At 42.7% G+C, this 13,401-nt stretch overlaps 1 protein-coding gene across 1 annotated transcript in view; it reads left to right on the forward strand.

Annotated features, from left to right (window-relative positions):
- The first annotated feature begins 743 nt into the window (after nt 1-743).
- LOC134525010 (D(2) dopamine receptor) overlaps nt 744-13,401 on the forward strand; it is a 32,812-nt gene continuing 20,154 nt past the window's right edge. The window contains exon 1 of the mRNA XM_063355410.1: nt 744-1,223. The gene's annotated coding sequence lies outside the window, so the exon portion shown is untranslated. The remainder of the gene's footprint in view (nt 1,224-13,401) is intronic.

The following is a 13,401-nucleotide window of genomic DNA, read 5'->3' on the forward strand; positions in this document are numbered from 1 at the left end:
GAAGAATGCGGGTGAGCGATGTCCCTCTTTGGCATTGGCGCGTTTCTTTACAAAGAAAGTATGCAAGATGTTTACAGTGGAAATAACAACTACAGTCAGTTTCCTTACTCAGAAATTTCTGCCTTCCTACCCTATCCATACTGGAGGGTCATTCCATATTTTCCCTGCCTTCCGCGTGAAGCCCCACAGCTATGCGCAGACCTGGGCACACGCAGGGGCAGCGAGTCAGCCTGTCGCCTGGAGGCTGCCCAGCGTTCCCAGACCCTGCGGGGCAGCCACCGGCACTCACCTGGGAGCGGGCTCCGAGCCTGCGGGCTGCCTGCCCCGCTACCACCGAGGGCTGCCCGGCATCCCCAGAGCAGCCGGCATTCCTGCGCAGGGCAGGGCAGGGCAGGGCAGCCGGGCGGGGAAAGGCTCGTTTCCACCGGGGTTTTTCCTCGGAGGTTGGGGGCCCGCTGCTGCCTCCAGTCTCCGGGGCTGCGGCGGGAGCCGCCGCCTCAGTGCCCGCACCCCCGGGCCGCCCCGCGCTCCGCTCCGCCCCGCCGCCGCCCGGCTCCCGCGCCCCGCTCCGGCGCTGTCCGCTCCCGGTGCTGAAGCCGCCCCCGCGCACCCGCCGGAGGACCCCTCGTCCCGCACCCCCGTTTCTCCCCGGCGGGAGTCGGTGGGATTCGGGGGAGGAAACTTTGCCCCCCGCCCCCCAGCAGGCGAGGCAGAAAGGGAAGCGCTGCGGGAAATCGCGGGCAGCGACAGGAGCTGTAGTGGAAACAGGTTGTTGGGATCTCGTCGTCGTGGGAGGAAGGGGCGGCTCTGATTGCCAGCTAGCCAAATCTGGGCTCTGGGAAATGGAGACGGAGCCGCAGCTTTCCCACCCAGCGATGTGCTGAAAGAAATGGAGAGCGAATTACCACAGGAGAGCTTTGCTCCGAAATCGCCTCTTCCCAGGAAGGGAATACACTCCCTGAGCTCTTGAAGTTGTAGCGGTTGCTAGCTTAGCTTGGGGTTAACCTCAGCAAGTTTCATCTGCGTGAGTTCCTGGTTTCAGTGGTCAGGCAGGTGATTTTTTTCTTTTGGCTCCTCTACTTGTGCGTGAATATTGAATACCAAAAAGTCTGCTTGAGAGCTGGGAGAGCTTGAGAAAAGCCACGGTGGAGAGTTGTGGTGTTTTGGATATATTTGACACAAAGTACTGCCACCTCTGCTCGAGACAGTCGTATGGCTTGAAGGTAAGAGATACTTGTTGGTGCTTTTCTTCAAGAAATACAAATGTTGTGAATATCCCGGAAAGGGTATAGAGACAATAGTATCTGCTGTAGTCACTGCTGCCTGGCAATGGAAATAAAGACAGTAGAAAAAGAAAATATTTGTCAGTATACCAAATGATCCATTGAGCTGTTCCCTTCTGAAATGGAGTAGGTGAAAGCGAGTTTTCAAATTCAAAAATGCAGACTGTCTTAATTTTTTCTTCTAAAACGCTAACTGCAAACCCATAAACAATTGTTATTAAATGCTAAAGAGGCATTTAGAGTTGCTAAGAAGCTGGGATCATTTTTAGAAGTTTGATGCTTAACATTGCTCTCACATAGACACAATGGAAATAGATTGACAAGGAAAACTGTAGGAGGAGGATGCGTAGATAGAATATAATGTAGGTACATTCCATTTCCCCAAAGACTGAGATTGTTCTGTCAAACTGTTTGAGGGAAAACACTATTTTTTCTCTTATAACACTAATTTTTTTTTACATATGGCAAAACTTGTGTCCCTTAAAATTTCTTTCTCAGCACCAGTCTTGATGTTGAACAATCTTTCCCAGTGAAGGACGGGAGATCTGTCACCCTTTCCTGAAGAAGCCCTGGAAGGAAATCTTTCAGAAATACTCCTCTGAAGGTTGCGAGTAGATTTTGTGCAAGATTTACAGTAACCTTTGTGGCATGAAGGAAGTCTGAATTGTTCCTCTTTGTACCTTAATTTTTTTCCATTGCCCTTCAGTTATAAGTTTCATCTGGATTTTTGAAACCAGTGGTACCCTGGGATTTAGGGCAGGGAAGCAGACTCTAGGATTGCATTGGGTCTTATTCAGTGCTGAAGTATTTTTGTGCAAAGTTGTTGACTGTAGGTGGTTTCTACACAGATAACACATCCTCACATGTTAATTCTCACGTCTCTCTCAGCCTGACTGTCTCACATGCAAAGCATGGAGCTATAGAGCTAACAGCATGTGGAGCACGAATCACTGCTCTTCAAGTAGAGTTCAAAGTCAAAAAGAAAAATAGCTTTATTGTTTTACAAATAACAAGCCTCAAGATTATAATATAACTGGTCAAATAGGTTACACACGCAATTCACTGCAAAATAGTGTGGGTTATATTTCCTACATGTTCAGTGTTTCATGTAATTATTCTTCTTTAACCACAAAATGGGCTTAAAAACTCATAATCCTGTGCTTATGGGTTTTTATTTCTTTCAAAGTAAAAGCCCGTGAATTGCTTGTAGCAATACAGAAGAAACATTCTACTGACAATATTGCTAACTCTATCAAAGAAGTGTAAAGAGCACTGTCTCTGTAGTTTTGCTTTGGGGTTTTTTCCATTTAACTTCTTTTTCATCCTACACAAATTCTGTTACATTAGAACCTTTATTCCTTACTTCCCATACTTCTGAACAGAGTTTTTGTAAAAGTACTTTCCACTGATTTATGTACCGTGTGATTATCTTTTGCCTACATAGACAGCGTATGGCGTTACAGGCAAATACGATACAGAAAGAAAGAGAAGGGCAGACTTCAAATCTCCTGACCATTTGAAATGGTAACGTCAGGAGGAATAACTCTATGTCAGGAGATTTACAAAGATGTAACTTTGGGCCTTGCCTTTTCAGTTAATATTCCTAAAGATAGCTATAAAGCAGTTATCTGACATGCATTAAGTGAATTGCCTTGCATGATGCGTCACATATCACAAAACACCACCCAAATGCATAAATCCGTTGTGCAAAATCTGCCATGCTGTTACGTTTGCATATAAATTCCATGGGCGCACGTGCATGGAGATTGCATGTGTGTAAAAAAGAGCCTCAACTTGGTACACTGTAGCATTTATAAAGCAAAGGTGCATGTTTTGGACTTTAGAGAGAAGCAAGTGAACCCTCGAAAGCCAGGTGAAGCTGGGTTAGTTATTAATATAGTTATTATAGGTTATCTTGTAGCTAACAGATCTTAGCCAGGACCAAACAGGTTCCTTTTTGCTTTACATTTTACTTCTGTGTTATTTTCACGTTCTGCATGAAAGGCTAGGTCATGATTTAGATCAGATAAGTGGTCACAGAGCATCCATCACACCCATACTGCTCCCACACCCCAATCCCAAATCATCACAAAGCCCACTGAAGTGAGTAGGTTACATCCACATAAATCTGCAAAGCAGAGATGATTTATATATGTGCACTCCTCTCATGAGGGAATCACAGCTTGACATACACTCACTCTGCATGCAGTGCTTGTATGCAAGGCAGCAAGCACAAAGATTGCACTTTAATCTTTTCCAGCTTTGCTGAAGTATAAGACACCCGCCTGGGAAAAATACTCAGCTTTTCCTTTAATGGCACTTCATCATTGGTTCAACGTATTCTTCTTCATACTCCCTCAGGCTAGCAGACTTGGGCTATTACTACCGTTAGCAAAGGCTCAAGGCACTGGTCAGTTGACAGCACAAGTTACAAACACGCTGGTAAGTGCAACTGGAACAGAACAGCAGTGTTCTGCAGCTAGGTTGAAAGGCCTGAACAATGGCACAGACCGGTGAGGACCTGTGACTAAGATGTGCCCCCTCAATGAAATAGAAAGGCCTAGCTCATAAAGTATGATTTCCTGTGTGTTCTTCTAAAATCCATCCTTTGTATTAAATCAGCAAATCTCCACCCTCCCATCCTCTGTTTACTTAAACATTGGAATTCAAATTTGAGCTTATAATACTTACATTTTGATGCATCTCAAAATGCCACAGAGTTGCTCTTTCCACGGCACAACTTACTCTCAGAAAGTATCATTACCTGGTATGCCTCTGTGTTCATCGCTGGATACAAAAAAGAAATTCACATGGCATCGCCATATTTTAAAAACCCTTACTACCCAATGGGTCATTTTAATCCTACTGGACAGATACGGGTCTACGCTATGTAACAGCCAAATTGCCCTTGTGACTGTAAAAACCTTGAGGACCAGGTATGAACTGACTTACCCCTAGGCTTTCTCATCCTTGGCACCCAAGGTATTATATGGAATTATCTTCTGACGCTACCTCTGAAACTGCAGGGAATATTGGGATGGAAACAAAAATCAAGTTTCCTGCAGAAGAAAGCAGAATTTTACGTTACTTGGAAAACTTTGGACATTGTTATTTCTGTCATGTGAAAGAAGCCACGGAACAAGCTTCTAAGCCCTATGCTCTATATTTCTACAAAGCATTCGCTTTCTTAACACCCTTGTGCTAGACATACCCTTTTACTCACTAGCAATATTCTTTAACGAGTAGTACATACAAATTCTCTAAAACAACAAAGAACTTTGAAAAATGCTTAACTTCAAATGCACGAGTATTTGTAGCCCTTCAGATGTGAATAAGAGGGATTTGACTCATGAACCTTATAATACTTTCATAATAACTGCTTTTCAATTTCACCCTCTCTGCACAAATTTCTTCTGAACACTTAGGAAATCTGGAAATGAGTGTTTGCTTTCTCACATGCACGTAGCTGACATTTCAATGCCAGGAGATATAGGGCAGGGAGTATGTTCACATAACATGTAATTTAGCTGTAAAGCTTCTTGCCACGGGATATCTGGATGCTATACGTTCCTAAATGTTGTTGACCTAGGTTTCAAGGGGACACTAGGCAATTTCAATTCTAAAGGAAAGAAGTCCCCTGATCGTTAATAAGTGCACAGAAACCACACTGGCTCAGTATATAGCTGAGATGCAAACAGTTGGATGATGAGAGAGTACTTGCAAAAATGTCATATACACTCGCTCTGTTCTTGCACTCTCGCCCAGGCAATAGCTTTTGGATACCATTGGAGAAAAGATACTGGACTGGTTGAACTTTGTCTGACCTCTCAGGGTTATTTTTTTAAGGCTACAGGAGAAAACGCAGTCAGCTAAACATTAAAACATATTAAGGTTTGGAATATAGGGAGGAAAGATTTCAAAAGATTTGTTTGGGATCTAACTTCATTGTATTTTACAAATAAAAACTTTCAGTAACTATATTTGCTTTGGCTAACTCTTTAGGAGCACGCGAGACCGATCAATTTGTGCCAGGGTGCTGCTAACTAGATTCTTTGGGAAAGAGGGAGGCAATTGTTTAAGTCCTGTCAAATGCATCATTCCTTGTGCTGTTACAAAACCAACCTATATTCAATCTAAAATGATTGCTAATAACTATTAACTCCTCTACCAATTGTTCCGCTTCAATCATGTTTTCTCTTGCTGTCCTTCACCTGGTTATTTTTAGCATTACAGGTTTTTTAAGATGTGACTATGTGTTCAGTTGCTTCTTCTCTGTACATCCCTCCCAATTATCTTGGTGGGTATTTTTCTGTCAGCCCCCTGGAACGGGTTTATTTCTGGTTTACTCTTCCCTCTTGGTTTCCATGTGGTTATGTGGGAGGCTGCACATTCTTTATCAAAGCGGAGAGCCATGATTAGTCCATTCAGAAAATGTAAATGCAGCCTTATGTGTTATGTAGCACTGGAGAAAAGAAGATAGGCTGTAAGGAGCAATAAAAGCAGTCAATAATAGAACACAGTATTAAGCCCCGTAGGTAGGCCTGGATGATCACAGTGACGTCCACGCTTCACATTTCTAATGGAGCTAAATAAACATACTGAACCTGTGTACTGCTGTCTGGGGAAAGCTAATCAGAGCGCAATCCAGTCCTGCTGAACTAAGTGAAATCCACTGCAATTGTGCAGCCTTTGCTGTTAACATTAATTTTGATTTGTTTCTTCCTTTCTGTATGTGTTCCATTATTTATCCCAAATTTCAGGCTCTGTACCCTCAGCTGTATGTCCCAGGAGCTGGAAAAACACTTATTAGTTGATAAACACATGTATTTGATTTTGCTCACCGCTTCAGGTTGCCAACTGCTAACATTGGGGATCTATCAGCAAAATCAACACTATTGAGAATGCACTGCGCAATTTGCAGCTTTATAGAAAAATGAACTCTTCACCAACATCTCAGGTTTTTGAATCATGCTCCCCTGAATGCGGCAGCTGAGATAGCGTATCAGAAAAGTTAAATTTACTACCTAATATATTACACCTTGCAAATTACTTGTCTAAACCGAATCCTCACCCCAAACACTATTTAGATATCTCAGGCAATTTGGACTTTTAGCAAATGAAGGTGCTGTCTGTAACAAGCACTCTTCTGACCTCCACTTACCTCTGTATCTGTGTATTTCAAGCTTTTACATATTTGTATGACAGTCCAGGAAAATGTGATTATCTATGGGATTACTGAAGTCTGAAGCTGGATTTCTAACCTTTTTATCTGTTTTCTCTGGTGACCACTCCAGGCAAGAATACCTTTGAGTTACGTGCTTGGGAATCTAGCGCTCTCCCACATCAGAGAGACCAAGGTGCCTCCAGCCAGCTTTCTTTCCTTTAGACATTTACACACAGATTCAGGAGTCAAATTTTAGTCACCCATGCTTGAAAATATACGGTTATAAAGATCTTATTAATTTAAAAAGCATTAAAAATAGAAACACCACCCCACCCCCTGTATATATCATTAAACAGCAAGAATCACCCTGGCCCCAGCACATGAATCATTTATTGTCCCTGTGAGCTTATGGATGCTTTAAAAATGTGTTTGTCATTGTACAGGAATGCTTTAGCCCACCATCACTCTGAGTGAACGGGCTAGGCACATGTAAGATCCTTATTTGCACTTTTTTAATGGCAAACCGACAGTAAGAGTTAGAGGGTTTTAGTTATCTTACCAACTAGGGAATCAAAAAGTCAACATCAGAATCTCCATGCTAGTAAACATTCCTACATGTCCTTATTATTGGTGTGTTTTAATTTGTAAAGCATATATCTCAAGTTGGTCGTGATCCATGACTGGAGATTCTAAACCTTTGCCAGTGTAACAGGAGGTTATTAAAGCATTACAGTTATTATTATTATTTTACAACTGCACACAAAGATACCAGTGAACTTTAGGTTGCCCCTGGCCTTTCCTCTCCAGAAATCAAGACAAAAAGAGCAGTCTTTTCCTCAAATTTTGCAATTGGTTGTAAAGTAGGCTTTAGTATTTTCAAGGATAGCACTGGCGCAACTACTAGAGATAGAGTTGCCAGGTGGAAGGGATCCCTGGGTATGGATCCGGTTCCAGACTGAAGACAAGGGCTGAGAGTAAATATCAGCACATTTGGTCACATGCAGTTTCCATCCACATCGCTGGCTGTTAGCCTGGCTCTAGCTCAGTGTCCACACTGCACTTTGAAGAAGCTGAGCTTAGGTGATCTATTAATAACTACAGGGCTTCCTTCCTATCTGTTACTGAGTGCTGGGCATTGGAGTTCTGCCGATAGATATTTCTGAGCAGGGATATACAGGCATGTATATTGCAAGGCAGGGGTACTCTCAGGGGCTCCCCTGGGAGCTGGGCCAGGCCCCCCAAGACACAAGACTGGGTGTTGAACTAGCAGCACGTAGCTCACTGGCTTAAATAAAGTAGCGTCAACTTTACACAACTGTGTATTGCTAAAGTTTGCATATTTCAGGCACACACAGGCAGCGCTCTTTTAAAACATCTTATTCTGATACCCCCAATCACAGCATGGGTTCCAAAAAGCTATAGGAACTAGGGCTAGCTGAAAACTTCATGGCCAAAACTATTTCCATTGGAAGTTAATTGAATCAGTATTTTGCAGAAAGTCACTGCTTTACTCATAAGTTTTCTTTCTTTCTTTTCCACCCCCATACAAGTTCAATGATTTCTTAACTAACGTTTGGTTTAGCTGCAAAAGTTCTGGCTTCAGAGCTTCTGACAGAGTTCAACGTTCCTAGAGGAGAGATCATTTCTGTCGCTGGCATTTTACCATTCCATTGTTCCACACCACCAGTAAAGTCCAAATAGTCTTTCTAGAGTACAAGCGTATGCATTTCCTTTGAAAGACATTTTACTAATAACGGGAGAAATGCATACAATGACGATGTCCAGTTATTCATTATGTAGGAGGATGTTTGTGTACATATGATGTCTATTTCTTTGCAGTTTCCTTTGTCATCTTTTCCAAGTGTTATTTTTGTTTATCTGTAGATTTTTTTTTTTCTCAGTGGGAAGGAAGAATCAAATAGGAAATTACAACAGTAACAGAAAATGACAAAAAGGGATAATAATAAGGTTAAGATCCTTTGGGGCTACATATTGCAATTCAGTTTACCATTGAATTTCTCATTCAGAAGGCCTCAGAATCATACCCACAAAACCTTAGCATAAGAGACATTGTTGTAGGGACAATAAACATTCTTTAGGAAAGGAATGAAAAAAAGAAAACCAACATGCAAAGGAAATGTTAAAGTAAAGCAATTACTAAATATGTGCAGGAGATAGTTTAATAACTCGGACATTTCCATCAGCATTCAGTGTTTGCCACAAAGATATCATTCTGGAGACATCCTTAACGTGTGAGGTGTGACAGCACCTTAACCACTAAGAATATGTCTGATTCTGGTGTGGGTGAGAAATTAAAATTGTAGGCAAAACCAGCGACCCATGATTACAGAGCAAATCACATCACTTACAGATGGTGATTTTTTTTTTTCTTGGAGAGAACCACAGGCTCAAGAAGGAGACCTGTGTCTGCGGGATGAGCATCTCTCCTCTGCACTGCTACAATCCACTTCTTTTAGGAAGACAAAGGCCAGTGCCTGCTGGAGGTTTTTCCTGGACTTCTGTGCTTGTTTCACCTTCAGCAAGTAGGGCACGTGTGTTAAGATCACGCGCATTTTGCTTTCGGTCTTCTGCACCCCCTTATTTGTATTGCTGATGAATTAAACAGACACTGAAGATAGCACTGGATTTAGTCCTGCCTCAGCTTTCACAATAACTTGTACCTAGCACTCCATAATTAAAAACATTAGTGGCTCCTTGTAATGTTTCATCTGAAAGAGTATCTGCTCCCCGCCAAATAGGGTGAAAATATTCATGACTTTCTGGAGCTCGGTTAATGACTTTGTGGACAAGAGAAATATGGAAACAATATGGAATTCATAACTAGAGCAGGTCCAGATTACTGGTTTTATGAATTGGGTTCATTATGGATGCTGTATGCAATGTCTGCGCTTAAAAGCTTCAGCTAAAACAAAGTATTCACTGTTATTAGGTGCCAGATGTGCCCACCGCAGGAAATGGGCCCTGCCAGACAGAGATTGTACTTCTTTACAGCTTTGACAGTTGCAAGCTTTTTTTTGACTGTACCTGACAGCTGAGCCCAGATAAATTCTACTGGAGGAGCTGTCGGTGCAAACAATATCCACAGATGCTGTGTTCACCCCTTCCACTTGTAGCCTCAGACAGTAGATCTGGAGGGCTACGGGGCTGCAGGACCAGGGTGCTGGGGCAAATCAATTCTGCCAGCAAGCCAGGCATCGCTGGTGTGGGAAACCGCTCGGTGTTTGCACAGAGCGGAGCAGGAGCCCTTCCCAAGGGGCCTGAGTACTGCTGCAACAGAAAGAACAACAGTAACATGTTAACAATGTTAACAGTATGTTAACAGTTATGTTAACAGTAACAGTAACATGTTAACAGTAACAAAGCCCTCAACTGAGCAAGGGGTACTCTGGCAACAGGCTAGAGACCTGGGAGACCGGCCTATTCTTAGGCTGTAACCCACACATGTGCTGTAGTTAGACTTCAGAATGCTAATGAGCTTGCCTGAATTTTAATGAAGGCCTATGGGACAAGTTCAGTTCAGTGCCTTCTGCCTAGTGAAAACAAACAGGACAGCTAAAGTCTTAAACCACTTTTCTAACATCTTAGCTCAGGATAAGGCAAAATAGCCACGCGTTCACCTGGAAAACAAGTTGTATCACACACGATGAAAGCAAAACACCTACTTACCTGTGGGTTGAATCACCCATACAGATTGCCTGAGGTCTTTGAAGAGACGCAAGTGGGGTATCTTCTGCTTCCACTGCCAAATTTCACAAGACATGGGAGAACTTAATACATAGCGGGAGACCCCTCTGCTCTTAGGCACCAGTCAAACAGCTCCAAAGGCCAGGCAGAGAAAAATATACCCCCCAAAGGCATAGACAACAAACTTCCCCGACCCTGCAGTGTACCTAGATGAGCATCTTTCTTCAAGAAACCAGGATAAAACCATTGAAATCTCTTAGCTGGTGAAGGGCACAAAAAGTAGCAACCAAAACCAGATGGGCTATACAGAATGTTGAGGAGCTTCAACAAGTAAAAGCAAGTAAGAACAAACACTCAAGTTCTTTAGACGTGCTTGAAAATCCTGCCCACAAACACTGGCAAGATGAAGGCCAGTTTCTCTTCCTCCCCTCCATCTCCATGAGAGGCACATCAGGGCACAGCTCTGAAGCAAGCTGAGCACGGGGTGCTGAGAGCGCAGATGCTGGATTGCTACAGCAGGAGCACAAGGGAGTGCTTGACTCTCGCGATCCCAATGAGGGATTTGATGGTGAGTCAGGCAGGGGCAACATCAACATCGTATAGGTTTATCTGATCTCATGTGACACTTCTTGTCACATTGCATCTTTCATTAGCTCAGCCAAAAGGCTAGGGGGAAAGGATGCCCGGCTCCATTCTAGTCTGCTTCCCTGCTGTACGTTCACAGGGGAGTGGCTGTCCTCAGGTGCCCCAGGGAAAAGAGGGGTGTGAGTGAGGAGTCACTGCACCATCATCACAGGAGGACATGCCTGCAAATTTCCCCAGCCTCTGAAACGTGAATGACAACGGGAAATGGGTCCCACCAGGGGTCCCAATGGCAAGTGGATAACTCTCTGCAAGCTCACTCTCTGTAAAATATATATTCTGCTTTTTTTTTTTTTTTTTTTTTAATTGGTTCCCTGGCATTCTCAGGTGAGTTTTATTTGAAACGTTGCATGTGGCTCGCTCTCTCACATGCCTACTTGAGTTCCAAATGCATATGCTACCTCTGCTACACAAGCTGAGGGCCAAATCCATTTGAAACCATGACAAAACTCCCATCGGGAAGAAAAATCATTCCTAGGAGTAATAATTCTTCCAAGAACGTGAACTTTTGTATCACAACAAGTAACAGTGAAAAAGATCTGTTGCATAGTGAATTTCTGCCTCTGTGGGGAGACTACACTGAACAAAGAGGGGACACAATGATGCAGCAGCATTAGAATGGAAAGACAAACTGGAGAGGAGATATATATTGCATATCTAAAAGGTGATGAACCATTTTGCATATCTAGGAGACATTCAAGAAGGCTAGATCAGGAAGTTCAGACAAACACTTGTCATGGAATGGCCATGGTGCCGAGCAGGAACCACAGGACTCTCCAAGTCCTTTCCAGCACTATGGCCACGATAACAGACGCTGATTTACAGAAGCTGATGATCCAGCCCAATTCCCCCACTCTGTGGGGGGAGATGTAAAAGGATAGGTCCAGAACTAGAGGTGTTCTTCTACTCACATTTTGCTTGCAAAGATGAGAGAGGTGGGTGTTGAAAGTCAGGATTTAAGCTGAACAGTGGAGCTGATTTGGGTCAGGGATTAAATGATTAAAGATCCTTAGGATTTGAAATTTGAGGAGTGCTGGCTGATCTGTATAGGAGGAATGCATAGAGCCTCCTCGCCTCCCCTCTGCTGATTGTGGCCTGTATTTGCACTCATTCGCCAAGAGGGACAGGACAGTAATTCATCTGATGCTTTCCTGAAGTTTCAAATACAGGGAAAGTGGCACTTAGAGCAAGAAGGAGTCACATGAATGCTGTGCTGATTGACACATCTTCATCAAATCTTCTACAAAGAATCTATTAAAAGGGACTTCGTGGCAAATATTAGTCATATATGGTTTGGGGCAAACACCCACAAAACCTGAAAAAGAGGGAAGGGAAGGGAAGGGGGAAGGGAAGGGGGAAGGGAAGGGGGAAGGGAAGGGGGAAGGGAAGGGGGAAGGGAAGGGGGAAGGGAAGGGGGAAGGGAAGGGGGAAGGGAAGGGGGAAGGGAACTCTCCTCTGGAATTCACTTCTTTTGGCAAACATTTTTGCAAACAAGCTTAGTGGCAATGAAAAGAGCAGGTGTTAAATGAATGTTAGATGACATAAGTGGAAGGCAAATATTTGATCTCCTCAATCTGAATTATTATTATTTACTTTTAATAAAGTCTGGCTGAAAGACTCTGAGCTAAAATATCTTTGTGCTAGGGGCTTCATAAACACAGAAAGCCTGACTGGAGGGAAAAAAAAAGGTTTATTCAACTAAGGAATTAACATAATCTATTTCTGCAATCAAATTAAGTTATACTCTTCAAATGCCAAGCACCAAAATGTACAGTGAACGTTAAACAAAATAAACCAAATAATTTAAAAAAAATCCTTAAACGTTAGCCACATTTTAACCAGTACTTCAAGGTAAACATTTTGTTTAAATTTCAACTGCCTCTGTACGTAACTACTGGGGATGGGGAGCGAAGAGAATTCCTGAAAAATAATACAAGTAGCTCTAGTACTGATTAAGGGTTATTTGCAGACATTGGTGGATGATTTCAAGCACATAACAAATTCTAAAAGAAGATAGATCACCAGTATCATAAGACTGGGAATTTATTAGATTAGTCAGAGATCTAGTCAGAGAGCTTTGGCATTAGGATACATATAAAACAATTAAGAAAAAAAAGGGCTTTTGTACAGAAGAGGATGTTAGGTCTATAGCAATGCAGGACTTAATGAGAACCAATGTCTTTCTAGTCAGAAGACCTGTCTCTGACAGCCACCATCTCCATGTGAGAACGCAGGAGCGAAGTGATATGCAATACCTACGCTATTAATTCACAACCTTATCTGCAGCTGTTACAGATTTCATTAGATCCTGCAGCGCAAGATCTGATTGTTTCCACAATTTGTTTTCAAACGAGCCTAACATAGACTTTGGAATGGGTTTTTGTTTTTTAAGAAATAAATTCTTTACCTTTAAACACTGAAAATTGAGATCTGTGTAATGTTTCTGGTTGGCTGTCCAAAATTGAAAGCACATACAGTCAGAAATGATTTAAAAAAGTTCTTGTCTGCCCATCCTTTCCACCAAGCTGAGAACTGTTCAAGTGGGCTGCATTTGAGGTAGCTTCAGCTTGCAAAATGCTTCATCTGCCAAATGCTCAAAAGATTAAA

Source organism: Chroicocephalus ridibundus, chromosome 18 (assembly GCF_963924245.1).
Source record: "Chroicocephalus ridibundus chromosome 18, bChrRid1.1, whole genome shotgun sequence".
Lineage (NCBI taxonomy): Eukaryota > Metazoa > Chordata > Aves > Charadriiformes > Laridae > Chroicocephalus > Chroicocephalus ridibundus.